Source organism: Procambarus clarkii, chromosome 64, assembly GCF_040958095.1.
Source record: "Procambarus clarkii isolate CNS0578487 chromosome 64, FALCON_Pclarkii_2.0, whole genome shotgun sequence".
Lineage (NCBI taxonomy): Eukaryota > Metazoa > Arthropoda > Malacostraca > Decapoda > Cambaridae > Procambarus > Procambarus clarkii.
Genome location: NC_091213.1, coordinates 10,010,819 through 10,034,436, shown reverse-complemented (window position 1 = coordinate 10,034,436; position 23,618 = coordinate 10,010,819). Strand labels below are relative to the sequence as shown.

Genomic DNA, 23,618 nt, shown 5'->3' with positions numbered 1-23,618 from the left:
AATGAGTAACATTTTCTAGGCCAGCCAGAGGCTTCGGACCCTGTGCAGAAATATCCCTGAAAACAGTAATTAACCTTTCCACCTCCACCCTCTGAATGCTGCATGATAAGCAAATGATAATTGCATGCAAATGGGTCATCACAAATGTCAATTGCAAAACAAATATAACTAGGGTTTACTTCCTAAATCAATTATGTGACTCAAATAATTTTGTTACCGCCCAATGGATGGTTAATGGGACATAACAGAACGAGTTTACGCTTCACAAAACATTTTTCACTAGAAAAAGTAAGGATATCATCACACATGATGCTATTGTACTTAACTCTAGAAGACTAGTATTTTCAGTGAGGGTTGAATCCCAAGTTTTGTCCATGTTCTACCGAAGGGAATAATCTCAGTCTTAAGAGGGCTCCTCAAGCTCCTCCTCGTTCGGAAGGCCTTTCCTATGAATATTTCGTATGGCTCTTCTGAAATCTCCCGTCATATAGAGCTCTTATCCCGGAACTCTTCCGGTTCCTTCCGTTCAAAGAGCCCTCATTGAGACCACGGCAGAGGTAATAATGTTCCTCTGGGCGCCTGTCCGCCTAACTTGCTCTCTCTCTCTCTCTCTCTCTCTCTCTCTCTCTCTCTCTCTCTCTCTCTCTCTCTCTCTCTCTCTCTCTCTCTCTCTCTCTCTCTCTCTCTCTCGTTACCTCATGCTACATCAAGAGCAAATCCTGATGATTACCAGCATCGTTCATTCTAGCTGAAAATGTGTATCATCGATTGCTAACTTTAGCGAAAATTGAACATTATCGCGGCTCGCCTTAGCGGACGAGCAACATCATTTCCTCCCACTCGAGCGGAAATTCGCCACGGATGCTGGCTTGTTTTAGCCATTGTAAATCAGAAGATATTGCAACCTTAGCAGAAGCGCAACTGCAGCGATGCTCAACGCACCGGGAATAGCGAGAGATAATGGTGCACCGTAGTGCATATGTTCCTCTCGTTAACATCACAGCATAGTTTTATGATGCATATGTATGTATATATATATATATATATATATATATATATATATATATATATATATATATATATATATATATATATATACATATGTGTGTGTGTGTGTATATTACTACCCAAAAAAAATAAATGTGGATAATACCATTTCATTTACTTCGGTCATAGGAGTCTAGAAGCACGGACCCCAAAAGCGAAATCCCGCAACTCGATCAACCAAGCTATTAACCACCCACAATAGAGGGGTCTCTGAGACACCCAACTGATGTCCAACTGAGACTTTAGACCTCCACTGGGGTGACACTTGAGCATGGAGGAATTAGGTGATTCACACCTTGAGGTTACCTTGAGACCATATAATTTTCGAGCCATATAATTTCCTACCCACAATAAACGTGGGTAACATTTCATTGACTTGGGCCACAGAGAAAACAGATTATAATTTGTTTAGCGATCCCAATAGTTCAGATGTTTTACTGAGTGGATATAGGCAGTAGAAGATCCAGGTCAGCAATCACTCCAGCTTTGAATGGGCTGTTATTATATAACAGTATTCTACCGTAGAGAGCACTAGTGTATTAAAACGTATCATCACTGGTCTAGCATCGCTTGTTTATTCAACCAGTCATTTTTCTTGCAGTTTTGACAGTTGCTTGATTGTGTTCATTAAAAGTAAAGCCTTCCTACATGATTACTCTCAGATCAACATGATTGCTCCAAATTGGACTACTGAATTATCAGTGAACTTATGTATTAACACTGGACTACTGCTGTATTCCTGAATTGTACACATTAAATGAACTACAATAACACTAAATTACTAAATCTCAATCACTGAACTACACGGTCATTGAACCTATGAACTATATTATTACTGAAACTCCGCAATAACATGTCACTTTGTAATATATATATATCTATTATGCATAAGCAACTTTAACAAATTATTCCCCTCCAGAAATAATTCTAACAGCATATCACAGTCTAACTCTACTCCACTACCCTGTTTGTTATCACACTATCCAACATTGTTATTACACAGTCTGGATATTCGATAAAAGTTATCACGCTTGATCTAGCAAGAATCGACTAGCGTTCCACCTGTTGCGTTGTTCAAACTTCTTACGCCAATGTGAATTTGATTTCATGTCTCAATTGCTTGATAAAAAAAACTAAGCATTTCCCAGCAGAGAAGTCGAGGCAGCTGTGGTTTACAAAGATAATGGGATAGATAGATAGAGAGAGAGAGAGAGAGAGAGAGAGAGAGAGAGAGAGAGAGAGAGAGAGAGAGAGAGAGAGAGAGAGAGAGAGAGAGAAGGTGGGTGGGAGGGTGTGGTAGGGAGACCAAAGTGCAATAACAGTTTAACAGCCAGACTTACCATTAGTAAACACACTAGGGAGGTCAGGCAATAAAAGGAAGCAGTAAAGATTAACGGCAGGAGATAATATAAAAACTGTGAGTGCAATAATGTGAGTGCAAATCAAATAAGAACACGATTAAACTTCTGATAATTATCTTTGGCTTGGTGAAGAATGTGAGGAGGAGGAGGAGGAAGAAAAGAGAGGAGAGAAAATAGGAGAATTAGAAGGAAGATGACAACGATAAGAAAAGAAGATGGGACCGAACGCTCAGAAAGGAGCAAGTAAGAGAGGAGAAAAAGATGTTAAAATAACTTTGAAAATGCAATCAAAAAGGGAAAGGGCAGAAAAATTAAATAAGGAGATAAATTAAAGAATAAGATGAAGATATAAATACTGAAAGTTACAGCATCACACCGTCTGGAGGGCAGGTGAAGCGCAGTAGGCTTCGTGCCCTGCTGACACTCTACTCGCATCTACAAGCATATCAAATTCAAAATTCAAATTCGAATGTATATTCAGGTAAAGTACATACATACAAGGTGTGGTACAAAACATTGATGGATTTATAGATAGAGCTAGTACATACAATGCCTAAAGTCACTATTACGTAAAGCGTTTCGGGCAGGAATGAAACTAACGTATTTATCTCTCAATATGGTAAGATGTTAATATTTTGCTCTCATCTTGATTATTAAATCTCAATAATCACCCTTTTTGCTTTATATTGCCTGAAGCTAAGAGGAAATTGAATAGATGTAGACAACGTTAAGGGAGGCCTGACAGCTGAGTGGACAGCTCTTCAGATTCGTAGTCCTGAGGTTCCGGATTCGATCCCCTGTGGAAGCGGAGACAAATGGGCAAAATGTTTCTTTCACACTGTCACCTAGCAGTAAATTGGTACCTGGGAGTTAGACAGCTGCTACGGGCTGCTTCTTGGGGGGGTGTAACAAAATGGAGGCCTGGTCAAGGATCGGGCCGCGGGGACGCTAAGTCCCGAAATCATCGCAAGGTAACCTCAAGATAACGTTAGGTAAGATAATTATGAGGAAAAAGTCCTTAAGGCAATTTGACTATATAGTACTCAGAAGGGATATAAGGAGAAGGAGCTCGTTGTAGCTGTCTAGCTCCCAGATACCTATTTAATGCTAGGTGAACTAGGGCATCAGGGTAAAAGAAACTCTGCCCATATGTTTCCGTCTCCGCCAGGGACCGAACCCGGAACCTTAGGACTACGAATATCGAGCGCTGTCCCCTCAGCCATCAGGCCTCACAATGCGACAAAAATTATCCCAGAACTGAGTCGACTCTCATACCAGGATCGGTTGAGGGCCTCATAGCTAACACCATTGCAAACCAGACGTAACAGAACTGGTATCATCGAAGCTTTTACAATAGTTAACAATTTAGAGGACATTGATCCAGACCACTATTTTAAAAGGTCAGACGAAACACAAACCAGGAGCAACGGCTCTAAGCTCACCATGACAAAATGAATGACAGAAAACAAGGAATGCTCTTTCACTAATCGGGTTCTAAAACCATGGAATTGCCTATCCACCGCAGCTATAAATGCCAAAACATTTCTGGAATTCAAAATCTAGTTAAATAAAATAATGAGAACAAATTGAGTGGATCTCTGGTAAGCCGCTGGCTTCCTGCCCTCCTTAAAGCCACTAGTAAGCTGGCAACTCTCAGGTAAGTTCTGGATAAAAATGGGACTGCATTGCCAATCCTCCATACTTCTGGTAAAAAGTAAATATCCTTATGAAATCACTGACTGTTTATTCGAATTTCTTGAAGACCAAAATATGCTTCATCACGGCTAGGATATATATTGGGTAAGGATTTCAAATTTTTGTTTACAAATCTCAGTTAAAGTTTTACTTGTAGTGTACACACTTATTTGTTACATTGTATAGTTCCTCTATAATGTTTACGGTAATATTGTTACCATATGTTTGTTCAGATAGATTTGTTCAATATTGTAAGGTTCTTACCTAGTGAATAACGATATTAAATTGATGAAAATATTGACTATTACTACCTCATTATCAAATGACAGGATCGTAAATGATCATTATTCCCTGGATAAGGTTAAGGGTGCAAGTGGGGGAGGGGGGGGGGTGGAGGGCAGGGGAAAGGAGGGGAAGAAGGTGGTGGAGGAGGAGGCTTAGAAGGTTTTAGAAGAGGGGATTGTTGAGTGGAAATGTGATAGGACATAGTAGTAGAGGTGGGGAAGGGGGGTAGATGGAAGAGGAAGGAGGTAACAGAAGTGGGAGGTGGTAGAAAGGGAAGGTGGAAGAGAAAGAAAGGTAGTTGAGAGGGGGAAGTTAGTAGAGAGGGGAAGGTGGTAGGGGGTGGAGGCAGTAGAAGGTAAGGTGGTAGATGGGGAAGGTGGTAGAGGGGGAAGTAGTGCAGGTGGGAGGGGTTATGGGGAAAGAGAGATTTAAAGAATTATAAAAATAACTAAGAGGAGAAGGAGAAACAATAGATAATCAAATAATTATTACTGAACATTGATATTAAATACTAAACACACTATTGACATCAGCTCGCAGAAGTAAAACGAAAAAAAGCAGCATGCAAAATATCGACAATAAATAAACTCGAAACATTTAAAAATGTTATCCATATATAATTATAATCACGATTATCAAAACCTTTAATTAGGAAACGAACGTAAATACTTCAATTCAGCGAAAATAATTATCAATTATTTAAATACCAGTTTTTTGCTTTTAGTTTTGTTTTTGCGAACGAACCCATTAACCAAACTGAATGACAATCATTTATATCACAGGACAAAATGCATTGCCTGTATGTAAATTACACAATTAAAACATTGCTTTTAACAGTTTCCTTACCTCTTGCTAACTGGGGCCCCAGTCTCTAGTCTCTGGCCTTCAATAGATCATAGACCTCGACTTTTCAAAAGATCATAGGTCTAGGTCTCAAAAAAAATCACTGGTCTAGGTCTTCAATAGATTATAGGCCTTGATTTTCAATGGATTATTATCGTTGTTTTTTTCTTTACAACTCTTGATGTGTCAGTTTTAAAAATTTAGCTTTTCACCCTCAGCTTCTTCTCCTCATCCTAGGATAGCTCCTGTCATCTCAAACGAACACCTGTCTTCATCACTGTCTCTTAATATCAGGTCAAACGCTAAGATCGTCACTAATAAACTAGCTCAACGTTCATCGACTGTTCAGAAAACTTCATTCCAAGGTTATAACCAAAAAGAGTTGAGGAAGTTCAAAGTTCATTCAAAGCTCATAATCAAATCTCGTTTTCTTTGACTCCAGAAACGAGTATTCGTTGTTATTATATACACAAACACGCATCAAAGTTCTTCGTACTGCAGTTTCAATAAACAAACTATAAACAACTTGTAATAAACTTGGCATTTTAAATTAGTTCCGGGCATTTTGGTTCCAGTTTACATATATGCATATATTAAACTGCGAATTTTCATCTTTCAGCATAGCTCAGTTATTTCAAAACTTCAGTTAAACTCTTGTAAGAGTTTTCCTTTCTTAGCGACTTCGTAAAGAGGTACTTCGTTACCGTCTTGCCATGTTCTACACCAAAATATATTCAAGGGAATCCAGACGCCTCGTAACCTGGAAAGATGGTAAAGATTCGTATATTATCTAATCAAATATTTGTTCATATATTTACAGACTTTCTAAAACGCAAATAAAACACACTTAAAGTTCCTTCAGACGATAAAGCCAAGGAGGGCAATTTGGTGTATTTTATTAGCTTATAATCACAGCGAGACCATCCCCATGTATTTTGTTCGTACTCTGAAATACGCACACGAACGCGAGGACATACGCGCTCAGACCGACATGAAAAAGACAAGCGCCACACGCACCGTCTAAGAGAGCATATGGAACACCCTCCCGCTGCAGTGGTCGGGTTACAACTGACGTCCCAACCAAGACTTTTCTCCTATCTGGAAACTCAGGTCACGCGCAGTTGCCACTTGCGGAATTTTTCTAGAATTAAGAATTTGACTTTTCGAAACGAGAAGGAACTTAAAGTTTACACCTTAGAATATATTTAAGTATTCATTGTCTATGTGGAGTAAATGTATATGATTTAATGCTTTGAAAGGTATATTATTTGTCTTTTTACATGTACTAAATGGTAATAAGTTCTAACAATATTGTTTAACGAAGAGTTTCTATGAAATCGATGAGGCCAAAATTGAAGGTGGAGTTTTGCTAAATATAAACACTTTTTATCATAGTCTCTTACAGACACGCACACACGCAAGCATAGCACACTCATGGAGACTGTCGGTGGGTCTGTCTGTCTGTCTGTCTGTCTGTCTGTCTGTCTGTCTGTTTGTCTGTCTGTCTGTTTTCATGCAAATTATTTGATATTCCTGATCATCCTTTCCATTATTATTACTTTCAGGACTTACATTACCATCCTCTAACCACCAATAACACCAACCCTATCCACTAACTCCCAATCCCGACCACGTCAACCACTAACCACCAATTAATCACTAATCACGAATCCTTCCCAACATATCCCACTAACTACCAATCCTAACCTACCAATCCCTCCCTCCCCGCATTCCCCAGTTCATTCATCCCTTGCCTCTTTACACTCTCTTCTATAAGCACAATCTCCTTAGTGATTATATCCCTGTCTTCCCTTTCGTCCCTATTAGTATCTCCCTATATCTTCTATGCCCTCCCTTTTTTCTTTTTTCTTTTAACACTCTCCCTCTCTCCTTCACGTCCCCTCCTTCTCCTTACCCGCAGTACCTTAATCACCATTCGTTACAGTACGCCAGTGTCGTCGTTAATTACCAGATCAATATATTGCTCTTTAATGACGCTAATCTCCTCGCCTCCTGCTGATGCCTTAAAAGTAATTCATAAATTTTGGATGTGCAACTTTTTATTTGTGATAACTTTTGTCACACACGTGTGGATATGATTCATCTTATGCCTCATACGCGCTCATATGATTCATTGCCTCTTATATGAATTTTATACGATTCAAGTCATATAGTGTGGCATTCTCTGCAAGAGAATGTCACAATACCTTGGGTTGATATATCCAACCCACACACGGGAAGAAATAGGATATGACGATGTTTTGGTTCGTTCTGTACTCTTATCACGACCTGATAAGGGTCTGGAGGGACCAAAATATCTTCACGTTCATTGACGTTCACATGTATGGGTTGGTTAGTTCATTTGATCTTGTCTCATTAATGCATAAAGCGCTTTCTTAGCACACAAGGACGCGGGCAACAGCGTTAATATTCAACGACAGGAAGAGATCGCTCTACTAAAGGTCTTTGAATAGACACGACCTAAGACTAGAGGCACACATCAGCAGAATAACATCAGCGGCGTATGCAATGGCCTCGAACATCCGAGTAGCATTCAGGACCCAAGGAATGGAAAGCTTGAGAGTCTTGTACTCAAAACACGTTCATGAAATCCTTATATGGAGACCCCCATCGGAAGGAACTAGCCCATCCTCCAAAAATGATACTACTTATAGCAACTATTTGGTCGAAATAACATATGAAGATTAAAGTGCTAATATGTAGTGATGGATATACAGTAAACAACTTTTTGGACTATTAATTAGATATTCAGAAAAACTAAAAACCAAACTTAAATATTTCTACGTTTAAAACAAAAAATATAAATATTATATTAGGCCTAAGATAACATTTATTAGACCTATGACTGCTAAGATTGTTAGGTTAGGTTAGGTCTTATATATGTGTTATGATTAAAACAAATTCCGGTTTGTCCAAATTCAGTAATATAAAAGTCAACTTTCTGATTGGCCATCAACTCATATTGGTACGATAAGTACCCTCATTTTAGGAGAATGGACTTGAAGAAATTCTTACAAACGAGAGAAAACGGTGATATATTACATGTTTTGACTTGGATATTAGAGGGCTGGAATATGAGAAATGACCGAGCCAACTTCACAACACCACACTACGGGAATGAAGATTCAGAAGGGACTTAATTACGACATATATGGGTTGTTCTTATGAAATTGATGTGATAAACAGAGACGAAATATTCAGAAGAAGAAATGGAAACACAAGTGCCCATAAGTGAGAGCTGCAGATGGATATGTTAAACAAATGTAAGGAACTATTATTTTAGCGTGAAAGAAAGGTGGTGTGAAGAAAAGAAAGTTTAGTGTGAAGAAAGTGGAGAGAGCTATGAGACAGTAGTCTGAGTTTGTTATAATAAAAAGATGTGTGGTGAGTTACTAACGTGTTGGAGATAACTGTCCTAGAGCTAAAACCCAACTAATTTTAGAGCACATTGTAAGTGCAAACACATACACACGCCCACACAACGCGCAAGACGCACGCAAGCGAGGTAGGATCAAAGAGTGAGAAATGAAAATTAAAATACTTCAATAAGAAAGAGGGACATAAGATGGAACTGTTTCAGTACCACAATAGAGAAGAAATGGAATGAAATAGCATAAGAAGTGGTTGTGTATCAGCAGACAGCAGGTTGCAGGCTTATGGGTTAGTATGGAAGCGACGTCATTCGTCGGTGGCGTGGAGGGGCCCATTATTTACGACTGTCAGTATAGGTATGTAACAAGGCAGTTCTCACAGTTGGCCAAGTGGGCCCTTCGCATATTGTGGGAAGGCCTTTGGAGACTTGGCACGAATTAAGCTATAACGTAGAAGCTACTCGAGGCCTGTACTAACTAGCGGATAGTGAGAGTCGCAGACGTATCGGAGAGAGACGGGCGTATGTCTGGTTCCTCCTTCGTTACACTCTCTGCCTAGCGTTTGCATGAGTGAACTGCTGTTGCCTGCCCGATGGTTGTACCCCCCGCTGACACGGTGGGAGAATTGTCGGTAAGGGGACACTCACGCCACTGTTAAGACGGTCTGAGTCACCTGGATTGCATTTCCCCTGCAGCATGTATTAGGAAGTGCTACGCTGTTCGATATTTTGAAATCGAAATTTGACGCTCTGATTGGGGGTTTCAAGTGCTTCGTAACAAGCGGGTTGTGGTGAGGTTTGCAACTGCTGCATCTTTCAACGACTTTGTGAACAAATACGAGGATAAGATTGTGAACTAAGAAAGTGGCAGGGAACTCTGTGTGATTATGAATATGAGTAGGGCGCACTGCGGGAAAAGTTGCGTCGATTAAGATGTCTGATGACATTATTCTAAGTGTTCTGTTATGTTACAGAAAGGTGGAGAGTGTCTGTATAAAAAGACACTCTTTAGATAAGCCGAAGGGACTTCCGAATGGATCACGGACAGTGAAATTGGTCCGAAAGTTTCGGGAGGGCACAGCGGCGTCTCAGGTGGTTAGACTGTCTCTCTGGTCTTGGTTTTTGGTTCTGTTTTGTTTTTTCGTTTATTTTTCAGCTGCTGGAGTTATGTTCTTGTTTTACAGCATTCCGTTGCGATTGCATGTGCTTGCTGGGCTCTGATGTCTGGGGTAACAGCCAACTTATTTTGTGGGTTCTTATTTTTCACCTGATTTGTGTTATTTTTTCGTGTGGTGGCTCTTTGTGTTTCTTGCTATACAGCTTGAACTTACGTTGTATACTTCCCTAGTATTTCTCGATATTGTTTTGCATATATCTATGTATTTATGAATCTATGTAAGTAGAGGTAAAAAAAAATGGTGGAGAGCTGAAGATGGAAACAAACCAGCTAATTGGTCTTTTAAAATTTCAGAAGCGTGTTCTAAGATTCAGTTGAAGAAAACCTTAGTAAAGAGAGTTTGTTGTTCTTTAAACCTCTTCTGTGGTGATTTTAGTTTTACTTCGGAGTTAAGGAGAAAAGCCAAAGGAAATACGTGAACTTTCCGAGGCATGTAATTTGGGTGGATATAAAAAGGATCAGATTCCTCTATTCTTATGCTTTAAGCCTACATATAAAACATTATTAATTATATTGCCTACAATAAGATTTGTAAATGTTAGTTAAAATTTGTTTCATTTCTTTTTCAAATAATTTATTGATAGTTTTAATTAAAATCTTTTCTTTAATTTAAGTGCCATTTTGTGATAAAGTAATATAAATGTGTACGTTTAATCTTGCACAATGAAACATATCTAACGTTAATAGTCATCTCCTTACCCTTCCTATTAATTAACTAGCATAACAGAGTCAAGAAGAAGGATGAGTTGTGTGTTATAATCTAAGAGGTATACAACGTTTTGTTAGATTAGTTAAAATTTCGATTGAATATCGATAGGCGTGAGCCATGAGCTAAATCCTAATCACATTTAGGGCTAAATTGACGAGTCCGAACAATGTAAATCAACTCCATGGTTTCTTATATAATATAGTTTAGTACAACGTTCAGTACCTTTCAGGTCTTTACTCTTCTCCACTGCCTCTTCTCCGCCTGCTTCTTCCAAATTTATCTCTTTCCCCTCTGCCACCATCTCCCTTCTAATGAAAGTTACTATTGAACTTTACAGTCTTTCATGTCGCTAATTTGCTCCATCCTCCGCAGCAACCCACACATAAAACCCATTTCCTCTATAAACGCTAGAATTTATTCCTCAGCTCACTGGTCTAGCATTCATTTCTCAGCTCACTGGTATAGCATTCATTCCTCAGCTCACTGGTCTAGCATTCAATCCTCAGTTTACTACCTCTAGCATTCACTCCTCAGCTTATTACCCCTAACATTCACTTCTCAGCTTACTAACCCTTACAGTCATTCCTCAGCTTACATAACATACATCTACATAACGGCAATATACAGTTATGTAGATGACATATTCGTAATAGTAAAAGACTCAGATGAACTAATTGATCTAAAAAGCCATCTAGAGAGTGAGTCAGTACTCCGATTTACACATGAAAATAGTGAAAATAACAGTCTGCCATTCTTGGATGTACTAATAGCAAAAACAGGAACCTCTTTAAGCACCAACGTATATACTAAGCCCACCAACATAGGATTATGCATGAACGGTAGAAGTGAGTGCCCCCAAAGATGCAAAGCCAGTGTTCTCAATGCTTATATTCGTCGAGTGCTTACCCACGGCTCTGAATGGAGCAACGTGAGTAAAGAGTTTGAAAGAGTAACTCAGGTATTGGTGAACAACGGATATAGCAACGTGGAAATAAACGCTGCTATAAGAAGACACTTGGACCGTTGGTATAATCCTGAACCCAGAACAGAAACCACAATACCTCCAATAAAATTATATTACAAATCAACAATGCACAGTGAACATATAAAAGAGGAAAGAATAATGAAAGAAATAATCCGTAAAGGAGTAAAAAGCATTACTCCTAACCAAAACATAAACCTGATAATATTCTACAAAACCAAGAAGACTTCCGAACTCCTTATCAAAAACAGCCCAAAGCCGACGGAGAAAAATCTACAGCAGTCAAGCGTTGTATACATGTGCACTTGCCCCCACGAAGGATGTAACCTTCAATCTAAGTATATAGGTATGACGTCGACCAAGCTGACGAGGCATTTGACATAACATCTGACCCAAAAATTCCCTCCTCTTTGTGGCTCTAAGTATAGTTCAGTTGGTATAAGTGCGTACCTGCCATCTTGGTGGCCAGGGTTCAAGTCCCCTGGTGGGTGTTGTGTGTCTGAAAAGGTCTATACCTGTAACTTACGTGAATAGGCAAGTGTGTGCATTAAGCATGGACCACGTCTTCTTTAATATAACAGGGCTTGATAGAAACTGTCAATTGCTTCTTACTATACCATTGCCTGGAGAGGATGGGTTGTCTGGGAGTTAAATACCACAGAATTCCCACTTCTTTGGGTCTCTGAGTACAGCTTAGTGGGTATAAGTGCGTACCTGCCATCTTGGTGGCCAGGGTTCAAGTCCCCTGGTGGGTGTTGTGTGTCTAAAAAGTTCTATACATGTAACTCGCGTGAATAGGCAAGTGTGTGCATGAAGCATGGACTACGTGTTCTCCCATATTCCAGGGCTTGATGGAAAACGTCAATTGCCTCTCACTATACCATTGCCTTGGAGTAGATGGCTTGTCTGGGAGTTAAATACTCCAAGAATTCTCACTCTGAGTACAGTTCTGTGGGTATAAGTGCGTACCTGCCATCTTGGTGGCCAGGGTTCAAGTCCCCAGGTGGGTGTTGAGTGTCTAAAAAGTTCTATACTTGTAACTTGCATGATTAGGCAAGTGTGAGCATTAAGAATGGACTACTTGTTCTCCCATATAACAGGGCTTGATCGAAAACGTCAATTGCCTCTCTCTGTACCATTGCCTGGAGAGGATGGGTTGTCTGGGAATTAAATACCCCAAAATGCCCCCTCTTTAGGGCTTGAGTATAGTTCAGTTGGTATAAGTGCGTACCTGCCATCTTGGAGGCCAGGGTTCAAGTCCTTAGGTGGGTTTTGCATGTCTAAAAAGTTCTATACTTGTAACTTGCATGATTAGGCAAGTGTGAGCATTAAGAATGGACTACTTGTTCTCCCATATAACAGGGCTTGATGGAAAACGTCAATTGCCTCTCACTAGACCATTGCCTGGAGAGGATGGGTTGTCTGGGAGTTAAATACCCCAAAATTCCCACTACTTTGGGGGCTCTGAGTATAGTTCAGCATGTATAAGTGCGTACCTGCCATCTTGGTGGCCAGGGTTCAAGTCCCCTGGTGGGTGTTGTGTGTCTAAAAAGTTCTATACCTGTAATTTACGTGAATAGGCAAGTGTGTGCATTAAGCATGAACCATATGTTCTCCCATATAACAAGGCTTGATGAAAAACGTCAATTGCCTCACACTATACCATTGCCTGGAGTGGATGGGTTGTCTGGGAGCCAAATATCGCAAAATTCCCACCACTTTGGGGCTCTGAGTATAGTTCAGTGGGTATAAGTGCATACATGCCATCTTGGTGGCCACGGTTCAAATCTCCCAGGTGGGTGTTGTGTGTTTAAATGTTCTATACTTGTAACTTGCATGATTAGGCAATTGTAAACATTAAGAATGGACTACTTGTTCTCCCATACAACAGGGCTTGATGGAAAACGTCAATTGCCTCTTACTGTGCCATTGCCTGGAGAGGATGAGTTGTCTGGGAGTTAAATACCCAAGAATTCCCACCTCTTTGGGTCTCTGAGTGCAGCTTAGTGGGTATAAGAGCGTACCTGCCATCTTAGTGGCCAGGGTTTAAGTCCCCTGGTTGATATTGTGTGTCTAAAAAGGTCTATACATGTAACTTGAATGATTAGGCAAGTGTGTGCATTAAGCAAGGACCACGTCTTCTCTAATATAACAGGGCTTGAAAGAAAACGTCAATTGCTTCTTACTACACCATTGCCTGGAGAGGATGGGTTGTCTGGGAGTTAAATACCACAGAATTCCCACTTCATTGGGTCTCTGAGTACAGCTTAGTGGGTATAAGTGTGTACCTGCCATCTTGGTGGACAGGGTTCAAGTCCCCTGGTGGGTGTTGTGTGTCTAAAAAGTTCTATACCTGTAACTTACGTGAATAGGCAAGTGTGTGCATTAGGCATGGACCATATTTTCTCTTATATAACAGGGCTTGATGGAAAACGTCAATTGCCTCTTACTATACCATTGCCTGGAGAGGATGGGTTGTCTGGGAGTTAAATACCACAGAATTCCCACTTCTTTGGGTCTCTGAGTACAGCTTAGTGGGTATAAGTGCGTACCTGCCATCTTGGTGGCCAGTGTTTAAGTCCCCTGGTGAGTGTTGTGTGTCTAAAATGTTCTATACCTGTAACTTACGTGAATAGGCAAGTGTATGCATTAAGCATGGACCATATGTTCTCCCATATAACAGGGCTTGATAGAAAACGTCAATTGCCTCTCACTATACCATTGCGTGGAGAGGATGGGTTGTCTGGGAGCTAAATATCCCAAAATTCCCACTGCTTTGGGGCTCTGAGTACAGTTCAGTTGGTATAAGTGCGCACCTGCCAACTTGGTTTCCAGGGTTCAAGCCTCAGGTGGGTGTTGTGTGTCTAAAAAGTTCAATACTTGTAACTTGCGTGATTAGGCAAGTGTGTGCATTAAGAATGGACCACTTGTTCTCCCATATAACAGGGCTTGTTAGAAAACGTCAATTGCCTCTCACTATACCATTGCCTGGAGTAGATGGGTTGTCTGGGAGTTAAATACCCAAAAATTCCCACCACTTTGGGGCTCTGAGTATAGTTCAGTATGTATAAGTGCGTACCTGTCTGTTTTTTGGCCAGGGTTCAAGTCCCCTGGTGGGTGTTGTGTGTCTAAAAAGTTCTATACCTGTAACTTACCTGAATAGGCAAGTGTGTGCATTAAGCAAGGACCACGTCTACTCTAATATAACAGGGCTTGATAGAAAACATCAATTGCCTCTCACTATACCATTGCCTGGAGTGGATGGGTTGTCTGGGAGCCAAATATCCCAAAATTCCCACCGCTTTGGGGCTCTGAGTACAGTTCAGTGGGTATGTGTGTGTACCTGCAATTTTGGTGGCCAGGGTTTAAGTCCCCTGGTGGGTGTTGTGTGTCTAAAAAGTTCTATACCTGTAACTTACGTGAATAGGCAAGTGTGTGCATTAAGAATGGACCACTTGTTCTCCCATATAACAGGGCTTGATAGAAAACGTCAATTGCCTCTCACTATACCATTGCCTGGAGAGGATGAGTTGTCTGGGAGTTAAATACCCAAGAATTCCCACCTCTTTGGGTCTCTGAGTGCAGCTTAGTGGGTATAAGAGCGTACCTGCCATCTTGGTGTCCAGGGTTTAAGTCCCCTGGTTGATGTTGTGTGTCTAAAAAGGTCTATACATGTAACTTGCATGATTAGGCAAGTGTGTGCATTAAGCAAGGACCACGTCTTCTCTAATATAACAGGGCTTGATAGAAAACATCAATTGCTTCTTAATATACCATTGCCTGGAGAGGATGGGTTGTCTGGGAGTTAAATACCCCAAGAATTCTCACTCTGAGTACAGTTCTGTGGGTATATGTGCGTACCTGCAATCTTGTTGGCCAGTGTTTAAGTCCCCTGGTTGATGTTGTCTGTCTAAAAAGGTCTATACATGTAACTTGCATGATTAGACAAGTGTGTGCATTAAGCAAGGACCACGTCTTCTCTAATATAACAGGGTTTAATAGAAAACGTCAATTGCTTCTTACTATACCATTGCCTGGAGAGGATGGGTTGTCTGGGAGTTAAATACCACAGAATTACCACTTCTTTGGGTCTCTGAGTACAGCTTAGTGGGTATAAGTGCGTACCTGCCATCTTGGTGGACAGGGTTCAAGTCCCCTGGTGGGTGTTGTGTGTCTAAAAAGTTCTATACCTGTAACTTACGTGAATAGGCAAGTGTGTGCATTAGGCATGGACCATATGTTCTCTTATATAACAGGGCTTGATAGAAAACGTCAATTGCCTCTTACTATACCATTGCCTGGAGAGGATGGGTTGTCTGGGAGTTAAATACCACAGAATTCCCACTTCTTTGGGTCTCTGAGTTCAGCTTAGTGGGTATAAGTGCGTACCTGAAATCTTGGTGGACAGGGTTCAAGTCCCCTGGTGGGTGTTGTGTGTCTAAAAAGTTCTATACATGTAACTTGCGTGAATAGGCAAGTGTGTGAATGAAGCATGGACTACGTGACCTCCCATATTCCAGGGCTTGATTGAAAACGTCAATTGCCTCTTACTATACCATTGCCTGGAGGGGATGGGTTGTTTGTGAGTCAAATACCCTAGAATACCAAACTCTTTGGGGCTCTGAGTACAGTTCAGTGGGTATAAGTGCTTACCTGCCATCTTGGTGGCCAGGGTTCACGTCCCCAGGTGGATGTTGTGTGTTTAAAAAGTTCTATACTTCTAACTTGCATGATTAGGCAAGTGTGAGCATTAAGACTGGACTACTTATTCTCCCATACATCACGGCTTGATAGAAAACGTCAATTGCCTCTCATTATACCATTGCCTGCAGAGGATGGGTTGTCTGGGAGTTAAATACCCCAGAATTCCCACCTCTTTGGGGCTCTGAATATAGTTTAGTGGGTATAAGTGCGTACCTGCCATCTAGGTGGCCAGTGTTTAAGTCCCCTGGTGGGTGTTGTGTGTCTAAAAAGTTATATACCTGTAACTTACGTGAATAGGCAAGTGTGTGTATTAGGCATGGACCATATGTTCTCTTATATAACAGGGCTTGATGGAAAACGTCAATTGCCTCTTACTATACCATTGCCTGGAGAGGATGGGTTGTCTGGGAGTTAAATACCACAGAATTCCCACTTCTTTGGGTCTATAAGTACAGCTTAGTGGGTATAAGTGCCTACCTGCCAACTTGGTGGACAGGGTTCAAGTCCCCTGGTGGGTGTTGTGTGTCTAAAAAGTTCTATACATGTAACTTGCGTGAATAGGCAAGTGTGTGCATCGAAGCATGGACTACGTGACCTCCCATATTCCAGGGCTTGATTGAAAACGTCAATTGCCTCTTACTATACCATTGTCTGGAGGGGATGGGTTGTTTGTGAGTCAAATACCCCAGAATACCAAACTCTTTGGGGCTCTGAGAACAGTTCAGTGGGTATAAGTGCGTACCTGCCATCTTGGTGGCCAGTGTTTAAGTCCCCTGGTGAGTGTTGTGTGTCTAAAATGTTCTATACCTGTAACTTACGTGAATAGGCAAGTGTATGCATTAAGCATGGACCATATGTTCTCCCATATAACAGGGCTTGATAGAAAACGTCAATTGCCTCTTACTATACCATTGCCTGGAGGGGATGGGTTGTTTGTGAGTCAAATATCCCAGAATACCAAACTCTTTGGGGCTCTGATTATAGTTCAGTGGGTATAAGTGCGTACCTGCCATCTTGGTGGCCAGTGTTTAAGTCCCCTGGTTGATATTGTGTGTCTAAAATGGTCTATACATGTAACTTGCATGATTAGGCAAGTGTGTGCATTAAGCAAGGACCACGTCTCCTCTAATATAACAGGGCTTGAAAGAAAACGTCAATTGCTTCTTACTATACCATTGCCTGGAGAGGATGGGTTGTCTGGGAGTTAAATACCACAGAATTCCCACTTCTTTGGGTCTTTGAGTACAGCTTAGTGGGTATAAGTGCGTACCTGAAATCTTGGTGGACAGGGTTCAAGTCCCCTGGTGGGTGTTGTGTGTCTAAAAAGTTCTATACATGTAACTTGCGTGAATAGGCAAGTGTGTGAATGAAGCATGGACTACGTGACCTCCCATATTCCAGGGCTTGATTGAAAACGTCAATTGCCTCTAACTATACCATTGCCTGGAGGGGATGGGTTGTTTGTGAGTCAAATACCCTAGAATACCAAACTCTTTGGGGCTCTGAGTACAGTTCAGTGGGTATAAGTGCTTACCTGCCATCTTGGTGGCCAGGGTTCACGTCCCCAGGTGGATGTTGTGTGTCTAAAAAGTTCTATACTTCTAACTTGCATGATTAGGCAAGTGTGAGCATTAAGACTGGACTACTTATTCTCCCATACATCACGGCTTGATAGAAAACGTCAATTGCCTCTCATTATACCATTGCCTGCAGAGGATGGGTTGTCTGGGAGTTAAATACCCCAGAATTCCCACCTCTTTGGGGCTCTGAATATAGTTTAGTGGGAATAAGTGCTTACCTGCCATCTAGGTGGCCAGTGTTTAAGTCCCCTGGTGGGTGTTGTGTGTCTAAAAAGTTATATACCTGTAACTTACGTGAATAGGCAAGTGTGTGTATTAGGCATGGACCATATGTTCTCTTATATAACAGGGCTTGATGGAAAACGTCAATTGCCTCTTACTATACCATTGCCTGGAGAGGATGGGTTGTCTGGGAGTTAAATACCACAGAATTCCCACTTCTTTGGGTCTATAAGTACAGCTTAGTGGGTATAAGTGCCTACCTGCCAACTTGGTGGACAGGGTTCAAGTCCCCTGGTGGGTGTTGTGTGTCTAAAAAGTTCTATACATGTAACTTGCGTGAATAGGCAAGTGTGTGCATCGAAGCATGGACTACGTGACCTCCCATATTCCAGGGCTTGATTGAAAACGTCAATTGCCTCTTACTATACCATTGTCTGGAGGGGATGGGTTGTTTGTGAGTCAAATACCCCAGAATACCAAACTCTTTGGGGCTCTGAGAACAGTTCAGTGGGTATAAGTGCGTACCTGCCATCTTGGTGGCCAGTGTTTAAGTCCCCTGGTGAGTGTTGTGTGTCTAAAATGTTCTATACCTGTAACTTACGTGAATAGGCAAGTGTATGCATTAAGCATGGACCATATGTTCTCCCATATAACAGGGCTTGATAGAAAACGTCAATTGCCTCTTACTATACCATTGCCTGGAGGGGATGGGTTGTTTGTGAGTCAAATATCCCAGAATACCAAACTCTTTGGGGTTCTGATTATAGTTCAGTGGGTATAAGTGCGTACCTGCCATCTTGGTGGCCAGTGTTTAAGTCCCCTGGTTGATATTGTGTGTCTAAAAAGGTCTATACATGTAACTTGCATGATTAGGCAAGTGTGTGCATTAAGCAAGGACCACGTCTTCTCTAATATAACAGGGCTTGAAAGAAAACGTCAATTGCTTCTTACTATACCATTGCCTGGAGAGGATGGGTTGTCTGGGAGTTAAATACCACAGAATTCCCACTTCTTTGGGTCTTTGAGTACAGCTTAGTGGGTATAAGTGCGTACCTGAAATCTTGGTGGACAGGGTTCAAGTCCCCTGGTGGGTGTTGTGTGTCTAAAAAGTTCTATACATGTAACTTGCGTGAATAGGCAAGTGTGTGAATGAAGCATGGACTACGTGACCTCCCATATTCCAGGGCTTGATTGAAAACGTCAATTGCCTCTTACTATACCATTGCCTGGAGGGGATGGGTTGTTTGTGAGTTAAATACCCTAGAATACCAAACTCTTTGGGGCTCTGAGTACAGTTCAGTGGGTATAAGTGCTTACCTGCCATCTTGGTGGCCAGGGTTCACGTCCCCAGGTGGATGTTGTGTGTCTAAAAAGTTCTATACTTCTAACTTGCATGATTAGGCAAGTGTGAGCATTAAGACTGGACTACTTATTCTCCCATACATCACGGCTTGATAGAAAACGTCAATTGCCTCTCATTATACCATTGCCTGCAGAGGATGGGTTGTCTGGGAGTTAAATACCCCAGAATTCCCACCTCTTTGGGGCTCTGAATATAGTTTAGTGGGTATAAGTGCGTACCTGCCATCTAGGTGGCCAGTGTTTAAGTCCCCTGGTGGGTGTTGTGTGTCTAAAAAGTTATATACCTGTAACTTACGTGAATAGGCAAGTGTGTGTATTAGGCATGGACCATATGTTCTCTTATATAACAGGGCTTGATGGAAAACGTCAATTGCCTCTTACTATACCATTGCCTGGAGAGGATGGGTTGTCTGGGAGTTAAATACCACAGAATTCCCACTTCTTTGGGTCTATAAGTACAGCTTAGTGGGTATAAGTGCCTACCTGCCAACTTGGTGGACAGGGTTCAAGTCCCCTGGTGGGTGTTGTGTGTCTAAAAAGTTCTATACATGTAACTTGCGTGAATAGGCAAGTGTGTGCATCGAAGCATGGACTACGTGACCTCCCATATTCCAGGGCTTGATTGAAAACGTCAATTGCCTCTTACTATACCATTGTCTGGAGGGGATGGGTTGTTTGTGAGTCAAATACCCCAGAATACCAAACTCTTTGGGGCTCTGAGAACAGTTCAGTGGGTATAAGTGCGTACCTGCCATCTTGGTGGCCAGTGTTTAAGTCCCCTGGTTGATATTGTGTGTCTAAAAAGGTCTATTAATGTAACTTGCATGATTAGGCAAGTGTGTGCATTAAGCAATGACCACGTCTTCTCTAATATAACAGGGCTTGAAAGAAAACGTCAATTGCTTCTTACTATACCATTGCCTGGAGAGGATGGGTTGTCTGGGAGTTAAATACCACAGAATTCCCACTCCTTTGGGTCTCTGAGTACAGCTTAGTGGGTATAAGTGCGTTCCTGAAATCTTGGTGGACAGGGTTCAAGTCCCCTGGTGGGTGTTGTGTGTCTAAAAAGTTCTATATATGTAACTTGCGTGAATAGGCAATGAAGCATGGACTACGTGACCTCCCATATTCCAGGGCTTGATTGAAAACGTCAATTGCCTCTTACTATACCATTGCCTGGAGGGGATGGGTTGTTTGTGAGTCAAATACCCTAGAATACCAAACTCTTTGGGGCTCTGAGTACAGTTCAGTGGGTATAAGTGCGTACCTGCCACCTTGGTGGCCAGTGTTTAAGTCCCCTGGTGAGTGTTGTGTGTCTAAAATGTTCTATACCTGTAACTTACGTGAATAGGCAAGTGTATGCATTAAGCATGGACCATATGTTCTCCCATATAACACGGCTTGATAGAAAACGTCAATTGCCTCTTACTATACCATTGCCTGGAGGGGATGGGTTGTTTGTGAGTCAAATATCCCAGAATACCAAACTCTTTGGGGCTCTGATTATAGGTCAGTGGGTATAAGTGCGTACCTGCCATCTTGGTGGCCAGTGTTTAAGTCCCCTGGTTGATATTGTGTGTCTAAAAAGGTCTATACATGTAACTTGCATGATTAGGCAAGTGTTTGCATTAAGCAAGGACCACGTCTTCTCTAATATAACAGGGCTTGAAAGAAAACGTCAATTGCTTCTTACTATACCATTGCCTGGAGAGGATGGGTTGTCTGGGAGTTAAATACCACAGAATTCCCACTTCTTTGGGTCTCTGAGTTCAGCTTAGTGGGTATAAGTGCGTACCTGAAATCTTGGTGGACAGGGTTCAAGTCCCCTGGTGGGTGTTGTGTGTCTAAAAAGTTCTATACATGTAACTTGCGTGAATAGGCAAGTGTGTGAATGAAGCATGGACTACGTGACCTCCCATATTCCAGGGCTTGATTGAAAACGTCAATTGCCTCTTACTATACCATTGCCTGGAGGGGATGGGTTGTTTGTGAGTCAAATACTCTAGAATACCAAACTCTTTGGGGTTCTGAGTACAGTTCAGTGGGTATAAGTGCTTACCTGCCATCTTGGTGGCCAGGGTTCACGTCCCCATGTGGATGTTGTGTGTCTAAAAAGTTCTATACTTCTAACTTGCATGATTAGGCAAGTGTGAGCATTATGACTGGACTACTTATTCTCCCATACATCACGGCTTGATAGAAAACGTCAATTGCCTCTCATTATACCATTGCCTGCAGAGGATGGGTTGTCTGGGAGTTAAATACCCCAGAATTCCCACCTCTTTGGGGCTCTGAATATAGTTTAGTGGGTATAAGTGCGTACCTGCCATCTAGGTGGCCAGTGTTTAAGTCCCCTGGTGGGTGTTGTGTGTCTAAAAAGTTATATACCTGTAACTTACGTGAATAGGCAAGTGTGTGTATTAGGCATGGACCATATGTTCTCTTATATAACAGGGCTTGATGGAAAACGTCAATTGCCTCTTACTATACCATTGCCTGGAGAGGATGGGTTGTCTGGGAGATAAATACCACAGAATTCCCATTCTTTGGGTCTATAAGTACAGCTTAGTGGGTATAAGTGCCTACCTGCCAACTTGGTGGACAGGGTTCAAGTCCCCTGGTGGGTGTTGTGTGTCTAAAAAGTTCTATACATGTAACTTGCGTGAATAGGCAAGTGTGTGCATCGAAGCATGGACTACGTGACCTCCCATATTCCAGGGCTTGATTGAAAACGTCAATTGCCTCTTACTATACCATTGTCTGGAGGGGATGGGTTGTTTGTGAGTCAAATACCCCAGAATATCAAACTCTTTGGGGCTCTGAGAACAGTTCAGTGGGTATAAGTGCGTACCTGCCATCTTGGTGGCCAGTGTTTAAGTCCCCTGGTGAGTGTTGTGTGTCTAAAATGTTCTATACCTGTAACTTACGTGAATAGGCAAGTGTATGCATTAAGCATGGACCATATGTTCTCCCATATAACAGGGCTTGATAGAAAACGTCAATTGCCTCTTACTATACCATTGCCTGGAGGGGATGGGTTGTTTGTGAGTCAAATATCCCAGAATACCAAACTCTTTGGGGCTCTGATTATAGTTCAGTGGGTATAAGTGCGTACCTGCCATCTTGATGGCCAGTGTTTAAGTCCCCTGGTTGATATTGTGTGTCTAAAAAGGTCTATACATGTAATTTGCATGATTAGGCAAGTGTGTGCATTAAGCAAGGACCACGTCTTCTCTAATATAACAGGGCTTGAAAGAAAACGTCAATTGCTTCTTACTATACCATTGCCTGGAGAGGATGGGTTGTCTGGGAGTTAAATACCACAGAATTCCCACTTCTTTGGGTCTCTGAGTACAGCTTAGTGGGTATAAGTGCGTACCTGAAATCTTGGTGGACAGGGTTCAAGTCCCCTGGTGGGTGTTGTGTGACTAAAAAGTTCTATACATGTAACTTGCGTGAATAGGCAAGTGTGTGAATGAAGCATGGACTACGTGACCTCCCATATTCCAGGGCTTGATTGAAAACGTCAATTGCCTCTTACTATACCATTGCCTGGAGGGGATGGGTTGTTTGTGAGTTAAATACCCTAGAATACCAAACTCTTTGGGGCTCTGAGTACAGTTCAGTGGGTATAAGTGCTTACCTGCCATCTTGGTGGCCAGGGTTCACGTCCCCAGGTGGATGTTGTGTGTCTAAAAAGTTCTATACTTCTAACTTGCATGATTAGGCAAGTGTGAGCATTAAGACTGGACTACTTATTCTCCCATACATCACGGCTTGATAGAAAACGTCAATTGCCTCTCATTATACCATTGCCTGCAGAGGATGGGTTGTCTGGGAGTTAAATACCCCAGAATTCCCACCTCTTTGGGGCTCTGAATATAGTTTAGTGGGTATAAGTGCGTACCTGCCATCTAGGTGGCCAGTGTTTAAGTCCCCTGGTGGGTGTTGTGTGTCTAAAAAGTTATATACCTGTAACTTACGTGAATAGGCAAGTGTGTGTATTAGGCATGGACCATATGTTCTCTTATATAACAGGGCTTGATGGAAAACGTCAATTGCCTCTTACTATACCATTGCCTGGAGAGGATGGGTTGTCTGGGAGTTAAATACCACAGAATTCCCACTTCTTTGGGTCTATAAGTACAGCTTAGTGGGTATAAGTGCCTACCTGCCAACTTGGTGGACAGGGTTCAAGTCCCCTGGTGGGTGTTGTGTGTCTAAAAAGTTTTATACATGTAACTTGCGTGAATAGGCAAG

The 23,618-nt window shown here is 41.7% G+C and overlaps 1 protein-coding gene across 3 annotated transcripts in view; it reads right to left on the bottom strand.

Moving 5' to 3' along the window:
• The window catches only part of LOC123769019 (protein artichoke), a 46,037-nt gene extending 39,744 nt beyond the window's left edge, over positions 1-6,293 (bottom strand). For 2 of the 3 annotated variants that reach the window (XM_045759967.2, XM_069309179.1), the window contains exons 1-2: positions 6,249-6,293; positions 5,235-5,991 (exon numbers count right to left, since the gene is read on the bottom strand). The gene's annotated coding sequence lies outside the window, so the exon portion shown is untranslated. The other variant, XM_045759966.2, reaches the window with a different exon arrangement.
• Positions 6,294-23,618: the final 17,325 nt, after the last annotated feature.